The sequence below is a fragment of the Salvia hispanica genome, unplaced genomic scaffold (assembly GCF_023119035.1).
Source record: "Salvia hispanica cultivar TCC Black 2014 unplaced genomic scaffold, UniMelb_Shisp_WGS_1.0 HiC_scaffold_358, whole genome shotgun sequence".
Lineage (NCBI taxonomy): Eukaryota > Viridiplantae > Streptophyta > Magnoliopsida > Lamiales > Lamiaceae > Salvia > Salvia hispanica.
The window spans coordinates 24,951-44,258 of NW_025952089.1; the positions used below are offsets into that span (position 1 = coordinate 24,951).

Here is a 19,308-nt window from a genome sequence, read left to right on the forward strand (position 1 = left end):
GTCATTTATTTTTTACGTATATTTTATGTTTGCAAATATGGAAATCGTCGAATTCATTATTGAATTCAGAGAGAAATTGAGATGAGGAAGAGAGTGGAGTGAAAGATGTGAAATGAAGTGAAAAAATGATGATATATATAGAAGAAAATAACAAAAATAAAAAATGTGTGCATAGTCGCACTTAGTACCGCCTCTAATGGCGGACTATAAGGCGGATATGCAAAAATGGGTGCATAGTCCTGGACGATCGCATAGTCCGCGGACTAAGGAGTGAGGCTTAGGCGGAGTGCTGGGTGGCGGACTAATAGACTGACGATGCATCGTCGTCGCATCATCCGCCTCATCGTGATGGCCTAAACGTTGTTTATAAGTAATTTTTATTCTAAGTTTGAAATTTTAGACTTGTTACGTACGTGGTTTGCTTTTACATATTGCCCTCTTGAATAATCATTGGGGCTTATATTGCCCTCTTCTTGATTATTTGTGCCAATTAACCTCTGACTTTATAAATTGGCTCTTGGTGTTTCATTTATGGAAGACATCATCAATTCAAGTGTATGTTATCATCTCTGAAATATTAGATGCGACTTTAGACCAACATTTATTATTGAGAATTAATTTAAATAGATAAAAATATTAAATTGTTTATTAATAGTATGCCTAATTTCTTGATTATTTTGGACTAACTTGGTTGATTTTATTTCCCTGAAAGTGATACGATTTGGGATATCCTAAAATTTCAATTTGTTTAGCAAATAGTGAATTAATCTAAACTATTTTTTAGGTAAATTAGCAATGAGTTTCTAGAAACTTATAGTAAATCGTATTTGATGCAATAATACATTAGAATGGAGTTAAAGTGAAGAAACCGAAGATAAGGTGTTGAAAGGGAACAAAAGTAATGTATGTCATACAGCAATTAAGATATTCCTTCACCTTTTGCCTTTCTTTGATTCTTTGACGACTTCTTAATTTTTTCATTAATTAATATAGGAGTATTTCGTTAGTGGTCCTTTCCAACAAGTTTCTCCTACTAAAAATATGATAATATTAAAAGGGTACCATGAAGCTTAAAATAATACGAATCTTGCTTAGTTAATCAAGAACAAATTCAGTGGAAAAAAGATTGCACTATGATAGCTTTTATAGTTATTAATATTGTTTCATGTCAATTTATTGGGTTCAATTAGATTCAAGTAATCTTCCCTGTTATTGTTGTGAGCCTTGTATACGTTATGTATATATTTTGCTTAATTCTTACTACTATTTAATTGCCTACAACGGTTTATTATAGTTCTAGTATATACTTAAAGACTTATTTGAAATTAGAATTTAATACTCCAGCTTCAATAACATAACCAATTAAGACCATCATAAATGTGGAAACAAATAGTACTCCCTACAACAATTAATGTAAGGCAAGTTTACTTCAAAGCTATTAATTCAATCGCATTTCATTATTGTAAAACTAAAACTAAATAAATACTCTATACTTTCTGATTTGCGCATAGTAATAGTTTAATAATGGACGTTATAACTTATAAGTTTTTAATTCAAAATTAGTAAAGTGAGGTAGAGATAAAAAAAATATATTAAAATATATTAGTGAAAGATGATATATATCGTTCAAAGAAAAACTTTAATAATAATAAATAGAGACTAATTTTAATCGATAAATTAAAATAGAAAAATATAATAACTATTTTCCATGGAGGGTGGGATAGTTTATTGATGTTCTACAAAAATATACCCCGCTTTAATATGTCATACTTGGATGTATATAATCATATTGATTTTGCTTTGACAGAATATAATCATATATTCCTTAAAACATTGCCCATTTCTTTCTTTTGCCTATTTTAATTAATGCTAAGTAATTATTTAGATATTTCTTTTAATTGTAATTGTAATTGTAATTGTTACTTAATTTGTGTATGAGTCATATTTAACTTAATACCTACTACCCCCGTTAAAAAAGTCAATGTTAGAGCCACATGAGCTCCATTGTCCTTCATAAAATTTCATCATAAATACCAGTATGTGATTTTGTTTTGCAATCTCTAAATTTGTCCCCTCTAAAATGCTTATAATTCCTCTCTATATATATTTGCTTCCCATTCAAAATTGTATTCTTGGCTCCACCCTTGAAATAAATTGATAAAGTGAAGAGAGAATATAAGCAAAACAGTATAAGATTTATCAAAAATGAGATGAATAATATTTCGAGAGACATACTAATATAATACTAGTATGAACCATATTTATTGAGTTATGCCATCATTTATTAAGGTCAATAAAATTGATTTTGATGAGCTGGTTTCTATACATATAGGATCCATAATGTGGGATACACTTGAGTTTAGTCATATATTTACTGTGACTTGATTTTACATTAATCATTCTTGACAAATTTAAAATAAAATTGAAGATGAAATTCCACTTTCTCCCACCTTATAAGGGATAGGAAATTTTGTAGTTTCGATTGATCAATTCGAATTTAAGATTCATTAAAAAACTAATTAACTCCCTAATATGAGTAGGGGCCAAGGACTCATTCAAGCGTTGTCACTTATTTCGTGATTTATATAATCCATAAATACAATCAAACACGCGTACTATACACTGAATTCATAATAATCCAAAAAAAAAAAAATTTGAAAAAAAAGTACTCCTAAATTGTTCATATTACATTTTCCGAAAAAAAAAGTTCCATATCACATCATTTATACTGCTATATAATAATATAATTAATAACAAAATTAATTTACAGTAGTATAATTTAAGTAAATTTTAAATTGGAAAATACTATGTACTTGTACTACATTATCTTCTTTTTTTAATTTATAAAATCGTGCCGGATAAAACATGAAAAACTTGTAGAAGAGGAAAGTAGATAAATTGAAATTGGAGCTATAAGAAATAAACAAAATTGTTGAGGTTAAAAATGAAGAGGGGGAGTTTGGTTTGTGTGGGGCTAGAATAGGGCAACCGTAAAAACAAACATCATGGGACGTGTCAGATAATGAAGGTAGGAGTCCACATTTCTTGTGACATTTGGCGTATAATTCGGCGCCTCAGGAATTTCACCCCGCCTTCATTACTTCTGCGTGACCCTCACGCTTTTTCTCTTACTTTTTTAATCACTCTACTAATTGTATTTTACTGTTGTTGTGGGACCAATTTCATAATTTCAACTTCTGTTATCAAAATTCAACATTTCATTCATATGTAAGTAGCGTGGATGAGTTCTAATTAAAGCATCAAACTTTAGTAGGACTATAAAGCACTTTTAAATATTTAAATAAATGGTTATTGTTTAGTAATATATATTGAGTTTTTTTAACTACTATCGTGCAATACTAGCTTAGTTTTAGGTCGAAAAATATATTTTAAAAAGTTAAAAATTTAATTATATCTTGTATATGAAAATTGATGCAGAAAAACTACACTTGAAATTTAGACGAAACATTTTTCATCCATATTCAAAAATTTAAATATGACAATATAAAGCAGTGTTGAGATTTTTTAGCTACAAGAAGATTTTTTATATGGGATGCTCGAAAGTCAAATCCATAATAATTCAACTATTGAATTATGTATTCTGCTGATTAAGTCTTTATAATACTAGGATGAACTAGAGATCACTACACATGATAATATCACCTTATCTCCATTTTTTCCGTGGACGAAATCATAATAATTAAAGGATTATGAATTATTAAGCTTCCGACCTAATATTCAGTATATATCTTTCAAGCAATTCTATTATTGATCATTTAAGCCTATCAAGTTTTACTTTTAGTTTTTAGCAATATTAAAGGCCTGCAGTTATATCTAATTACTCAAAACGTGACATGATATTATTGGATTATGCACATTTGCGATTTTCTTGACCATATCCATCGTTAATTGCATTACCCTTGCAAAGTTACTTTTATTGAGTATCAGGAAAAGAAATCTTATTCAAATATACAATGTATTGTTAATTGGGTTCAAATTCATAAACGTTTGATAACTTTTTAATTGTAATACCATCCATAGTCAGACTCTCACCAATGAAATTATTATTATTATTATTATTATTATTATATTATTATCATTATTATTATTATTGTTATTGTTATTATTATTATTATTATTATTATTATTATTATTATATTTACTTATTATAACTCAAAATTGTTTTACGATCACTTAATGATCAACTCATCTAGAAATTAATCCTCATGATATTCATAGAGAATTAGGGGTCAACATCTAAATAAAAGCTCAAATATTGAATCGTTATAACCAAATTTTGAATGGCACATCAAAATTTTAGTGATTAAAACACAATTAATTGTATCCAATTCCACAAAGTATCCTACCAAGTCAATAATGAGTACATTGAAAGTTCATAAATTAGTCCTTAACAAAAAGAATATTGTAAATTATCACTCACTACTATAAAAATATCCAAGAAATTTACACGAATACAAAAAAGTATTCCTAATTCCAATAGTATATTCTGAAGCGCTTAACCATCACGGCATCGGAGCGCGTGGCGCGTTCAGTTTCTGACAGCCCATTGCTTTGTGTGTGGCGCCCACAGGAAAATCTTATTCCACCTCCATATCGTAACCAACCCGGTTCACACGGAATTCCCCAAAACACCCCTACACTTGACCATAATTACTCGACTGCCACCGCCCAACCTCTCCTATATAACCCTAGTTTCCCTTTTGTTATTAGGTTTGCCGAAATAGAGACTCAACCGCCCCTTCTAAAATTCCTTTCCCCAATCTTTTCCGCTTTTTCCAGAATCGAAAAAAACGCTATTTCCACCCCAAGGTACAACCAATGGAAACGTCTCCAGAAACAGATCCTCGCACGGTACAACCCTCCACAGCCACTTCCAGCGCTCCCTCTCCCCTCCGGCCGATTCTTCCTCCTCCATCTCGGCGTCTTCCGCCGCGACGTTCTCCGCCCGCTCCGATCCCCGCACCGGATCCGACTCCGTCCTCGCCCGATCCACCAGCCCTACCCGCGTCAGCCTCGGCAGATCCGTTTCCCCGTCTTCCTCCGTCCGATTCTCCGCTCCCCGGAGGCATCCGATCGCCTCTCACCACCAGAAGCAGCAGCAGAGCCACCGCTCCCCGCCGAAGAAGACGTCATGTGCTCCCCCCCGACGCACCCAGGCTCATTCCGGTGCAGCCTCCACAAGAACAGCATCGTCCCCGGCTACGGAAGCCAGGCGTCGCCGTCGCCGTCGTCGTATCGGTCTAGCCATCAATTGAATATGCGGCGCTCGGCGATGACGAATTCGCTCGTGCGAATCGGCACGGTGGAGGGGATTTGGTGAAGAGAGCTCTCGCGGCGCTGATTCGGCCGTCGTCGCACAGCTTGCGCCGGCGGCACGACTTTCAACCGGGCCGAGCCGGCTTTCCGTCATGTCGAAAGCCGATGGGTTATAATTTGAGGAAAAATTGATTTCTGTCGTTTTTTGTGTACAGGACTGACTCGGTGAGTGACGCGCTGAGTGAACTCGGCCGATTTAGCCGGTTTTTTACGTGGCTGTGGAAATTTTGAATTTGGAAAACCCTTTTTGTGTGAGTTCTGCGGTTGTAGTAAATGAACTCATAGCGGTTTTCCTTTTTTTATTTTATATTTTATTTTTTCTCTATTTTATTAGCGGTGAATTGGTATATGATTGAGAATGGGGTTGATAGTAAAATTTAAGATTTTAAATTAAAAGCAAATCTAATTCTGAATCATGTTTGAGCAGATTTGCTGCAATTTTGGGAAATTTGTAAATATAGAATTTAAGTTCATTTTGTTGTTCCGTTACAAATTTTTTTTAATGTGGTTTTTATTTATTTTATTCTTTTGTAAAGTTTTGTCTAGAGGTATCTGGAATGCATAAAAATTGGCAGAGATCTATGATCCAGATTTACTGACCCAAAACTGAATAAAAATTCTTTATTATCTGAAAGGGGAAATAGGAAATTCTAATTTATTTAAACAGGATATTAGGAGTATATTTTAATGATAAAGTTCATCAAGTCTGCTCAAAATTTGGGTACTCTACATTGCACCTTATACTGCAGTGACATACAAAAATGACAAATTTCGTACTAGAAACATAAATTGATTGAGGTATGTTATTCAAACTAAATTTGAATTTTGATTTCAACTAACTGTACATGTTGAAATTAAAATGTGGAGTACTTTCCGATTTTAATTCAAATTTATTTTTTGGTTAAAGTTTAAATTATATAGCCTTCTTTCACGAGAAAAATTTAGTGGTCCGAACACGAAATGCAATGTGTCCACTAATTATAATTGCAAAGCAAAAGAAAAAATAGGAATATTTCTACAGTAAGTGATTAATGGATGTGCCTGTAATATTTGCATGCCACTTAGACTATCTCTAATCTATGACACTAAAACTCATTTTTAAAAATAATTTCTCCAACCATACACCAAACTCAAACCCTTTCAATGGAATAACATCAAATATGGTGTTTATTCCAAAATTTTGTTAAAGAAATACTCAAAAATGGTGTAAACTTAAAGACTACAAATTGGTTTAGAAAGAAAACTACTTTGCAGTATGACATATACTCAAAATGTTTAATTTTTCAGAATGGTGGAGATCTGAAAGATCTCCAGGGAGAGAAAGGTAAATGAGAAGATATTTCTCATTTACCTTCTAAAAAATAAGTATATCTTCTTAAAAATAATGTACTCTAGCGAAGAAGATAAATTAAAAAGCAAAATAAAATGACTATCATTTTACTTCTTTTACCAAAAAGAGTAAACATACATTCTCAAAATGAAAGAAGGTATAATATCTCTCCATATACCCTTTCCATTGGAGCATGGTTTTTTTGAAGAAAAGGTAAATATGGTAGTTATTTCCCTTTACCTTTTCCATTTACCATCTCCTTGGAGATGCTCTTAGTAATTAGTTCATCAGTAATTTTCATTTTTAATTTATTCCAAATAAGTAATTTTCGCTTTTTAATTTATTCCAAATAAGACAAGTATATTCTATTTTCATAGTACTTTGTAAAAAGTTTCTCCTCTACGTTTTTATAAATGTATTCAACTATATTCTTGTTTTATTATTCCTCCTTATGCTATTAAATGTCTTATCACTACAAAAACCTTACTCCCCGTCCCTTTAAATGTTCCATATTTCGACAAGACGATTTTAAGAATTGCTTTGACCTTTAAAGAAAGTGTGTAAAAGTTAATAGAATATAAACCACACTTTTATATACTCCCTCCGTCCTGATTAAGAGTCACTTTTTGGCATAAAAGTTCGTCCAGCTTTAAGAGTCACTTTTAGAATTTTCCATATTTGATCATACAATTTTACCTCATGCTTCATCAAAATTACATCAAAATGCTATTATCTACATTAAAATAAACCAAAATAAAAATCAAAAGTCAAAAGGACTCACCTTCAACCAACTCTACCATCTCATTTCATTTATTACACATTCCACCATCTCACTTCACACACTTCAACTCTTTCTTAAAATCGTACCATAACAATAAGCTGACTCCAAATATGGGACTGAGGAGTATTAGTTTTATAATAATTGTGAGAGAATGAATTAATGGATATCTGATCCATTTAATAAAGTAGTACAAGTGAAATCAAACATTTATTGGACTCCAAATAAGAAAATACGAGACATTTAATATGAGGAGGGATTATATTTTAAGAACACAAAAATTTAGACATAATTACTTGCGTGAAATTTTTTAAAATATAAACAAGTAGAATCCATCTTTTACTAACTTTTTATAACCACTTCTTTTACAAAAGCCGGTCAAAAATGCGACATTTATTGCCGGATGGTGGGAATACAATACACTTAAGATTCTGTTTAAAATAGCATGTCATTTGACAATATGACCATTATAAATTGGAGAAAAAGAATATTTCTTGAGATTCGAACATTTTTTCCTTCTTTTTCAGTTCTTTTTCCTCTTGTGGTTGAATGAATCAAATGATAGTGTATGAATAACAAAATGGGTGTGGTGATTATTCTCCATACATAGATGGTTATTTGAGAATTTAATTTATAATTGGAGTATTTTTTTAATGGAGAATACTTCACTTTATCAAAAAGTAAAAGTGGGAATAAATAGGAGAGGGGTATGTTTGAGGAAAAGGTATTCCTAAAAGTAGGGAATAATATGAATGTGCGAATTTAGAAAGCATAAAAATAAGTAAAAGACCATTCCAGACAGTATGGAATAATATGTGAATCTGCCAAACTAAGAAAGTTAAAAAACTAATTGGAAAGATAGTATTAATGTATACATTACAAAAACCAATTAATGTCTTCAACTAGTAGTCCAAAATCTAGTATGTAGGGTCTCAATTGGTTGTATGGCAAATTATAATTTGAAAAATAAATTCCATAATTGTATCGAGTGGGTGGAAGATGTCTAGAATAAATGAATGAATCAATAAATTAAAATAAAAGAATTGTTTGGGAGCATGTGAGCCTGTAGGTGAAGGGCCATGTTTCATGGAACGGATACAATAATTGTGGGAGGTGTGGATTTGTTTATTCCATAAATAGATCAAAGTGTGTATATATATGATATGAGTAATATATTTAATTAGATACATAATTATATTGCCTTCCACAGGTGGTATCAATTAGTAGACTATATATATTTGCATATGATGTTTGGCAGAGATGTGAAGGGTGATTGATTATAATGATACATGTTATTATGTGATATCAACCAAATATCATCATTAATTTCAATTGTTGTGGTTTGGTCAAATTTGCCTATCAAACTAAGATTAGAGAGTCTAACTAGTATATCGGTTCATTAAAATGTGAAGTAAAAAGTTTTAAAAATTAAAAGTGTTTTTATCTAAGAATATCCTTACTTCGTGTCTTTTACTTCAAGTTCATATAGTACGTTAATTTCATCAACTTCGAGTATGATTAAATTTTGTTATTTATATTGTACATGTTCATAAGGTAAATTATAAACCGAGCTGAGCTGAGGTGAATTTATCGTCATTGTAAAGCTTGGTTGGTTTAGTACTAATCCGAGTTTCAAACACTGTATTTATCAAATACTTTGAGGCTCATAGGGTTATTCGAGTCAAATCAAACCTTTTAAATATAAATACATGCATATGTATATTTTATTATTTAAATTTATTGTGTATGTTATGTACTTATATGGTCGTGTAATTTTAGTACGTATGATCGTTGATTAAACAACGAGATATGGATCGAGAACTTAATGGTCAAATGCCGTAGAACGATCACATCGTGTCATGAATTAAATTAGATAAAAAATGTTGCTCCACGAACTTATTAGCTCTTCAAATAACTAATTCTCAGAGCATACACTAGTAACACAACGAGCAATTTTATTAAATCGACCTAATTCGCAATAGGGAGAATCGTGTTGTGGAGTGGGGTGTGCTAAGAATCTCGGAACGGATCACCTATACATACGTAGAGCGCCCAAACTGTAAGACCAAGGCTAATCCGGTCGCCATGTACGAATTTAGGCAGGGTCGGGAAGGGTCGATCAGCTAAATGTATGATGTGAGTAGGACCATTAATAGTGCTATGAGGGTCGGGGTTCTTAGGCCCATATCATCATGTGGATATTGGTATGCTCAGCATTATGAATCCATTAGTAAAATTTGGTTACAAGTTAAAAACCAAAATATTTTGCTTTCTTCTCATATTTTGGCCCATTAGTATTTGTAGAAACTATGGGCTTGTAAAATAAACTTTGAGGCATAATTAACTATTGAAACAACCCATAACACAGTCACAATAATGTATAGAGATTTTAATTTTGTTTTTGTACAAATATGAGACATTTATTTCATTTTAACAACACGTGTGTGGGAGATAAGAGTGGATTTGTCTATTTAATGGCGCTAGATTTCAAAACAAATTCAAGTTTTTCTTTGCCATTTCACAATAAAGATTCTACTGTATAGTGTGTTAACAACAATTTGACTGTTGAAAAAGCAATATAGTTTTTGTCAATAAATTTTATCATATTCTTATACCTACTCCAATAGTACATTCTCATATGTTGTGGACCTTGGTGGGCCCCAGTCTATTAATGGCTTAAATGCAGACATTTTGAAAAAGACTTGTGAGCCGCGTCACTTAATTCTATTAATTACACACTTTATACTTATTTCGTCCGAAAATAATAATTTCATTTGTATGCGATACATATTTTGCCAACAAATATACAACTATTATACACTTTGCAATTGATGAAACGATTATATTAATCGCTCAAAAGTGATTAAACGTAAATTAACATTAATACTGTACAACATTATTTTATTTCGTAACTCAATTGTATTTTATTGTTAAATGAATTCTACCCAAAGTAAAATATGAAAATAGTGGGCACTTTAAGATTCAACACTCATCATTTTAATATAAAATTTATTTTTAAGAAATCGTTTTTTTATTTTTAGTTTTTTAAAGAATATTTTTTTTTAAATTTTAAAAAATTATTTTTCATAATGAGTTTAAACATTCCCCCCAAATAATGTTTGATTTTTTTCTTTTTTTTCTTTTTTTTAAATTATTATAAAAAAACGGGGTTACCCAAAAGGGCAATTTAGGAAAAAAAGGGGGTATTTAGAACATTGTTCCAATTTGGGAAAAGAAAAAAGAAATTGGAATACTTGAACTCTCATTTTTGAAGTTTCCGAGATCTTTGGATAAATTTGTTTGGATATGGGGGACGGATAAAATTTCAGTTTAGTAAAGTTTATGTTTTTTAAAGAAGTTTAAAAGTTTAAAAAACCAAAATGAAAAAAGAAAAATGATTTACTACAATTTGCGTATTAATAAATTAAAAAAAAATGGCCCGTTTCATAGTAAATTTAAATGTATGAACGTTTTATTAATTTTAAAATATATACTTTCCTTACCATTTGTTAAAATATTTTAATTAATTAAACCCAAAATAAAATTTTAAGCAAGGAAACTTGGAGCCCAGCTTCTATTAATTCTACTACATGTAAAATTACCCCCAAATTTAGGGCCCGTTCTTTTTTAAAATTGGCAAGTGTAAGAAAAGCAATAAAAGAAAATAAAAAGTTTTGTCAAATTAATCTAAAAAAAAACCTCATTACTTTATCATGAAAAACCCAAATTTAAAGGCATGTCGCTTTCACATGAAAGAAAAAACCATTTTAAAGGTCTACATAAAAAAAAGCATCAAATACTACAACAAAACAAATAACGAAATTACCAATGTCTTTTAAAAAAAACAATAATTAACAAAAAGTACCAACAAAATAAAATATTCCATTTATACCACAAAAGAAGATCCAAGATCTCCCAAATGCGAAAAGTCCTAATTTTGATTCTCATAAACCCACCCAACTGTTATACAGAGCAGAATCAATGGTGGACCTTAAAGCAGGAAGCCGGCCGCCGTGGGTGGGATTAGGCGCGGCGGTGTGGGTCCAGATAGCTGCCGGAAATGCCTACACTTTCTCTCTACTCTCCCGTTCTCAAATCAGTTCTCGGCTTCAGCCACGCAGCTCACCATTCTCGGCGTCGCCAATGATATCGGAGAAAACGTCGGGATTCTTCCGGAATCGCCTGCAACCATCTCCCCTTGGTCTGTTCTTCTCGTCGGCGTTTTCACCTCTTTTTCGGCTATGGCCTTATCTGGCTCGCTGTTAGCCAGACTCTTCCTTCCGTGCCTTATTGGGTTGTAAGTTTCCTTTGATATAATATTTTGCAAAATAATTGTGTAATTAAGAATTTAGCTATTTAGTTGTTTGGTTTTAGGCTTTCAGCTATTGAATAAATTGCTCCTGGTCCTCAAATTTGTTCATTGAAATGCTATGATTGCAAAAATTGATGTAATGAGTGATTATTGTTTGGTGGAAAATGAGATGTTCTGATTACTGTTGCAGTTGTGGTGTGCGTTGTGTGTTGCAACAAACAGCAGTGCGTGGCTTGGGACGGCGGTCCTGGTGACCAACATGAGGAACTTCCTCTCAGTCGGGGCACGGTTGCTGGGATTCTAAAAGGCTATATTGGTTTGAGTGGTGCTGTCTTTACGGAGGTGTTCACTATGCTCCTTAACGGTTCGGCTTCCAAGCATTTGCTGCTGTTAACGCTCGGGATACCGGTGATAGGTCTGGCAATGATGTACTTTGTTCGGCCCTGTACCCGCCTTGGGAGATGACTCGCGGGAGCATGGCCATTTTCTTTTCGTGCAAGGAGCTAGTGTCGCCCTCGCCGTTTATCTCCTCACCACAACCATCTTAAAGAACTTCTTGTCTCTTGGAAATGCAATCTCCTACGCCTTCATTGCTATGATGGTTGTTCTCTTGATGGCTCCACTCGCAATTCCCTTGAAAACTGACTTTGTTTCCCGTGACTAGTAAGAAACAGGGCGAGCAAGCTGATTCGAACACAATGGATCCTCTGCTGACCCCATCTTCGTCAGCAACCAATATTGGAAGCTATTACGAGTCTGAAGATGTGTCTGAGGTGGATATGCTTCTTGCTGTGGGTGAGGGCGCTGTTAAAAGAAAAGGAAACCTAGGAGGGAGAGGACTTCACGTTTCGTGAAGCTATTGTGAAGGCCGACTTTTGGCTTCTGTGGTTTGTTTACTTCTTTGGAGTTGGCTCGGAGTGACCGTCCTTAATAATTTGGCCCAGATTGGTGTTTCACTTGGTGTCAATGATGCTACCATATTACTGAGCTTGTTCAGCTTTTGTAACTTTTGGCGCCTTGGATCTGGAGTTGTCTCGGAACACTTTGTGAGGTAAACTTACATAAGGTTTCGAAATTTGTTTCAATAGTTTCTCCAAATATGTAAATTTTCTTGCTAGAGGGACTTAAACTTACATAAACCCCTCTGTTGATATTCTTACTGTTGGATAGTTTGTACGAAGGGAAGTAAGTACTGTGTAAGATGGTCTAATCGGTTCATGTCCCAATCTAAATATTATAGAGCACCGGAACCGGATAAATATTAACATTGAATATGGACTTGAATCACGAAGAAGACCCATCAAATGGTCTTAAGCAGGCTCTGTGATTTGTGTATGCCTCGTTCTAAATGCTGAGGGTTGAAAGGTTGTTCACCATTTCACTCATTGCAGGTCGAAAACAATTCCTGGACATTTTGGATGGCAGTGACACAATCAATCATGGTCCTGACATTTCTTCTCTACGCTTCAGCCATGAATGGCACCTCTATGCTGCAACAGCGTTGCTAGGGGTTTGCACGGGGTCCAATTTGGAATAATGATCCCAACTGCATCCGAACTCTTTGGACTGAAACACTTTGGCATAATCTTCAACTTCATTGGGCTGGGGAATCCTGTTGGGGCACTTCTCTTCTCAGGTTGGCTTGCTGGTCAGGTATACGACACAGAGGCTGCTAAGCAGTTAGGGTCCTCGTGCATCGGTGTGAACTGCTTTAGGCTCACGTTCCTTGTGTTGGCCGGGCTTTGTGGGGTGGGGACTTTGTTGAGCATAGTGCTCACCGTAAGACTAAACCGGTGTACCAAATGCTCTATGCAAATGGCTCGTTCCGCCTGCCTCAGAGCTCCGATCACTGATTACGAGAGGGTTTATGAAACCATTCACTTGTGTGTGTGTAGAACATAGTCATCATCTAAGTTATTACCTCTTGGAATTTTGTTGTGTAATATTGGCATGAGTTTTATATGTATAAGCCTACCACCATGTCTATATTGTGAAGAGAGGAACAAAATCTTGATGACATAGTTAATATGGAGAGTTGTCTATTTCTGTATTTGATACTCTAATTTGTTGTTATTGTGTTTTCTTCTTCTGCGTGTGTTTGAATGTGTTCATCTAATGCCAGAAGTTTCATTTTAAATGTTTTCAAGTAGGTGTAGTACTTTGTTTTGCCTTTATATAAGAAAGTTAATTCACATAGCAATTTCTTTAGATTTATTTTATTTTAGCATGGCACAGTTCAATTATTATCAATTCATTTAAAATAACCATGAAATAAGAAAACTTAAAGAGCATGAGTTGGCCTAAACAATAATAATAATAATAATAATGATATTATATGTTAATGCACACAAGATTGCTTCTTTTATAAAATAATAAATTTTTATACATTACAACTATACTTGATTCATGATACTCGTGGATCATGGAAGGATCGATCCATGGCTGATATCGATGCCTAATTAATTAGTACTATTTTTAAATAAATAACCATGAAGCATCTTGGCATTTGAATGCTGATAATTATGTTAGTGGAGATAAATATATATATCTTCTCCTCTGATAGAAATAGGCTAATTGAAAGTGACACGAGTTTAATATCCTCCAGTCCCAAGAATATGACTTTGGATTGGTATGTTTTAATAAAATTGATAAAATGCAGAGTAAAGAGAAAGAGTGAATAAAGTATTGCTAGTGAAGAATGAGTTTCACCTTATTAGAGAGGAAAGTGTTATCAAAATTAGAAAACAGATATTCTGGAAAACTAAAAAGAAAGAGTCAAAATTCCATGAGATGAGAATATAAATTGGTAAGAGACATGAAAAAAATAATTGAAATAAATAGTGGTTAATAATGCCCATAAATGATAAAGTAAAAGAGAATGGGAAAAGATTCATAAATGAATATAGACTATTTATGTGGGATAAAAAAGATAAAAAAAAAAATTCTATTTATTTCTATGGAACGGAGGAGTAATCATCTAAGACATGATACAAATAAGGTAGTATTAAAGTTATTAACTAATTGGTTTATCATTCACATTTCACCATAGTATTCCATAATACAAATAAGGTAGTATTAAAGTTATTAACTAATTGGTTTATCATTCACACATTTCACCATAGTATTCCATAGTTCCTTTCTAAACCCCTTTTAGGTTGTTAGATGACTATATACATGTGAAAAGTATTTGCAATCTTTATCGTGCATACACACCTAGGTATTTGTGCAATGTATCTAAATTAACTACTATAAAATGTTATGTACTATATGATGATTCTTAGAAATTTGACCTACTAAAAGTGATGGGATAAATGAAACTTGTTTTGGGCTTAATTTATATTTGGGCTTACTGGAAACTATAGCGAAAATTTTATTCATAGCCCATTTTTCCCTTTATGAATTAAAATATTTTGCTAAATGCTAGTAAATGTTAGTGTATGTGTATCCCACATTATGTATAATACCACTTGAAATCACTTTAAATCCACTACTACAATTATTGCTATGTGACCCATGAAGAAGTACTTAGTCTAATTTAATGTAAAATTTTGCGTCTATAATCATAGGTTAATTAATATGAACGGTTTCCCATTAAATTTTTCTACAACTTGTGATTATGCTTCATATCATCGAGGATAATATTGGAAGTTGTGAACTTCTTGTTGTACACAATCAATATACCATCAAATCAATTATGGCTTTAATTATCTTGTCGTCACTTATGTAAAAAGACTAAAGATTATATAGTGTGTGCTGGTCTAATCGTTGACGTGCGAGGCCAAAGACATGGGTTAGAGTTTACCGTGATGCATTCTTTTAATATTTCTATTTATTTTTCCACTAACAAAAACTAAAGAATAATCGTGCTGGGCTTTTGGGCCTTAAACTACCCAAACCGGCCTATCTTATCATTTTTAAATTTAAAAACGTTCAAAAATTTTATTTTACCAAATTTGTTCACAATTAGATAATTATAGGTTAATCATGTTTTAAAATACTAAAATGTTATCTGCGCCAAGAGAGGCAAAATATGCAAGTCAACAAATATTTAATTCCTTCTATTTAAGTCATTATTTTAGAACTGAGCCATTATAAATGAGGATAATTCAAAATGATGTTTTCCATATGTAGAATGGGATGAAGGTAATACAATTATAATTATTTTATGCTTAAAAGTTATGGTTTATAAAGAATAAATCAGAGGGTCTTTAACCTTATATTCATGTCCGATCTTGGATAAGTTAAAAATAAATCATTTTCTAAAAACAATAATGAATAAAGTATATTAAATGGATTAGATAATAGAGCCCCTCAAAGGACTGCGTCGTTTCACAAATTTAAAAGCCGTCCAAATCCAAGTCATACATGTACTTCAAACTTTGTCTTTGTCGCTTGTCTAATGATCATGCTCATAAAAAGTTGGAATTTTGTTTTAAACAAATAATTTATTTCCCACTATTGAAACTAACTTGCACATAAACAAAATATAATGCCTAAATCAACAGCTCCGTCGTAAAATTCGGTCATACCACTTTATATTTGGTAGACGTAAACTATAATGCTAAATTTGTTAAAGAACTATAAAATGCAATCTAACTTCAAATTATATGCTTTCTTTTCAAGAAAAAGGTGCTCATTGAAAATAACACACACTTATGTCAGTTCATGTATTTAATCTTATTCGATTCAGGTCTAATATCTCTATATTGAATAATATAATTTTCAATTTATTAAATCTTGACTTGTGCGATGACTTTTTACACGATATTCCTTCATTTTAAAATCGAGAAAATATTCCATCATACTAATATAACAATATATTTTTAATTAATAAAAATAAAGTGATGACGTTCAATATTAGGGATAGAAAATTACCGTACTTAAAAGTTTACAAAAAATATTTTAAACCATACAATATAACCAAATACAGTAGTCATAGGAATAAACTCCCTCCATCTCAACAAAGTTAAGTCGTATACTATTTTTTTTGAACGTCTCAAAAAAATTGAGTCATTTTTTTTTTACAAAATATAAAATATCTAATCATTCTAACTTTATTTAATTATTTATTTTACTCTATTTTTATTTTTCCTGTATTTTTCTTTTAAAAATTTTGTATTACAAAAAAATAATGTAAAAAGAGCTTTTAGATAAAGGGTTGCGCTAGCGAAAATCCATCTTTTTCTAGATTCTATGATTCTATCCCACGCAGCGCGTGTCGCTACATTCCGCAAGACGCGTGGACCAATAAGAGAGATAGCCTTTTCTACGAAAACTGCTCGTACCGTACAGCAAACCTATCTTTTCGCACTTTATTTCTCTTTCTCCCTAACTCTTTTTCCAGTTTTTCGCGAGAAATTGAAAAGACCGCGTCGGGAATTGGAGAAATTTAAGGTGTGCGTAGGCCAGCGGGCCGACTGACGTGACTGTCACCCACCTCAACTTTCTATTCCCCAAAATGCCCTTACTTTTGCTTTGAATGTCATGCCTGCCCTTTTCCTTTTTCTAATTTTTTACTCCATTAACATTTTTGGGCTGTCCCCGTTTTACTAGTTTAATTAAGATACCGATAGCATAAGAAAACTCAAGATTTTATATTTAAATTTGTGGGTCAAACATTCATCTCATTAGTCATATCCCTCTATCTCTAGAATCTCTTGAAATTAGGGTAGCAATCATTTATTTACTATAACCATGCTAATGCGTCCAAAATAAAATGTAAATTGTATCCTCCTTATGAAATTTTATAATAGTAATATTTTCATTTTTTTTTCAAAATATGTCGATTTAAATGACACAATATAAAACAAGAATATACATAGGACAAAGAAGTACTCCCTCGGTTTCTTCAAAATTGAGGCGAAACTTTTTGGCACGAAGTTTTAGAAATGAGTCTTGAATGTATTAAATAAATAGATAAAAAAAAGTAAGAAAGAGGAAAATGTAGAGAGAATAAAGTATAACGTGAAAAAAGTAAGAAAGAGTAAAATAAGAAAGAGAAAAAAGTTACCATATATGGAAATGACCCAACTACGAAGGAACTTCCCGAAATGGAAAATGACTCAACTATGAAGGAACGGAGGGAGTAGTATATTTTTAGTATTATACTCCCTCCGTCCCATTAAATATGCAACATTTGCTTTTCGGCACGAGATTTTATGTAGCGTTGTTTTGTGAGTTAATGAAGAGAGAGTAAAATAAGAGAAAAGAAAAAGTATAAAGAGTATTGTTTCCATTTTTAGAAACGTTTCATTTTTAATGGAATAAACCAAAAAGGAAAATGTTTCATTTCTAATGGAACAGAGGGAGAATGAGTTTAGAAATAATAAATTAAAGTTAACACCTTAGTTTATATACAGTGCCTAAAATTTGTAAATGAAACCGAGTAACAAAATTTCAACTTTCAACTGCATTTTCTGCATGGAAATGCATGAGTTCTTTCAAAAAGTAGTATGCCATCAAATAGATAAAAATTGGCCCGATTTATGTAATATAGAATTGATATTATGGTTCCTACGAGTCTCAGATTTTGTTTAATAATTTAAAAATCTAATTATTATTTTCCAATAGTTTATATATGGGGATAATCAACAGAATTCAAGCAATTTACGGAATATATTTATTAGGACAAGTTGCCGTTGTGGTCCCACAATAAATCGGATTATACTAAATTCTATAATAATTTGTGAAAAGAAATCGGCCACATAATGTAATATTTGTACGGCAGCATTGTTATCCACCCACATTCCATCCATTTCGTATTTTAATCGAATACATATAGTTCTGCAGAAATGAATAGCAAAAAATTTAAAATGAAATTGTTAATTGAAATATATAGAAAATATAATCAAATATTTTACTACATGGAAAAAGTAAATTTTTTTATTTTAAATAAGAAAAAGGGACATTTTCATTGGGATAAAATAAATACAAAAATGGAGAATTTAAATGGGATTATGGGACGATTAAAGTATATATTAAATACTTAATAAATACAAGGAAAGGTGTAACAAACAGCACTGTAAAATAAAAGCAAATGCATTTTTAGAAAAAGAAAGTAAATCGTTGCATTCGAATTTAAACCGTCTGTTTTGTTCCGATGCCAATTAGTGCTCACAAAGTCAACACATACGTAGAACAAAGTATAATTTGCCTACAAACCTCATTAGTGTTTGTTTGGAAGTAACAACGGATTTAACTGTGGTCAGGATTCGATTGAATTATTGTGGGCTTATGAAGTTCGAAAAGTTTTGTTAAAATCGATTCTTTGAGTTCGTTATCCCTACAGCGTTCCAACTCCAACTCCAACTCATTAGGGTTCATATTCACTTTTATTATTCGTCTTATATTCATTTCTAATGACAATCGCCGCTGCCTAATAACTTATTGTATCTGATTCATGAGTTCTTTTTAATGAATCTGTCACTATTGTGTTTTATTTAAATCCATCATTATTATGAAAGTAATTATTACTCCCTCCGTCCACGAAAAATAGGGTACTTTGCGAGTGACACGAGTTTTAATGTAGAATTGGTAAAGTAAGAGAGAAAA

The 19,308-nt window shown here is 32.2% G+C and overlaps 1 pseudogene; it reads left to right on the top strand.

Moving 5' to 3' along the window:
• The first annotated feature begins 11,322 nt into the window (after window positions 1-11,322).
• Window positions 11,323-13,807, top strand: LOC125199021 (annotated as a pseudogene).
• Window positions 13,808-19,308: the final 5,501 nt, after the last annotated feature.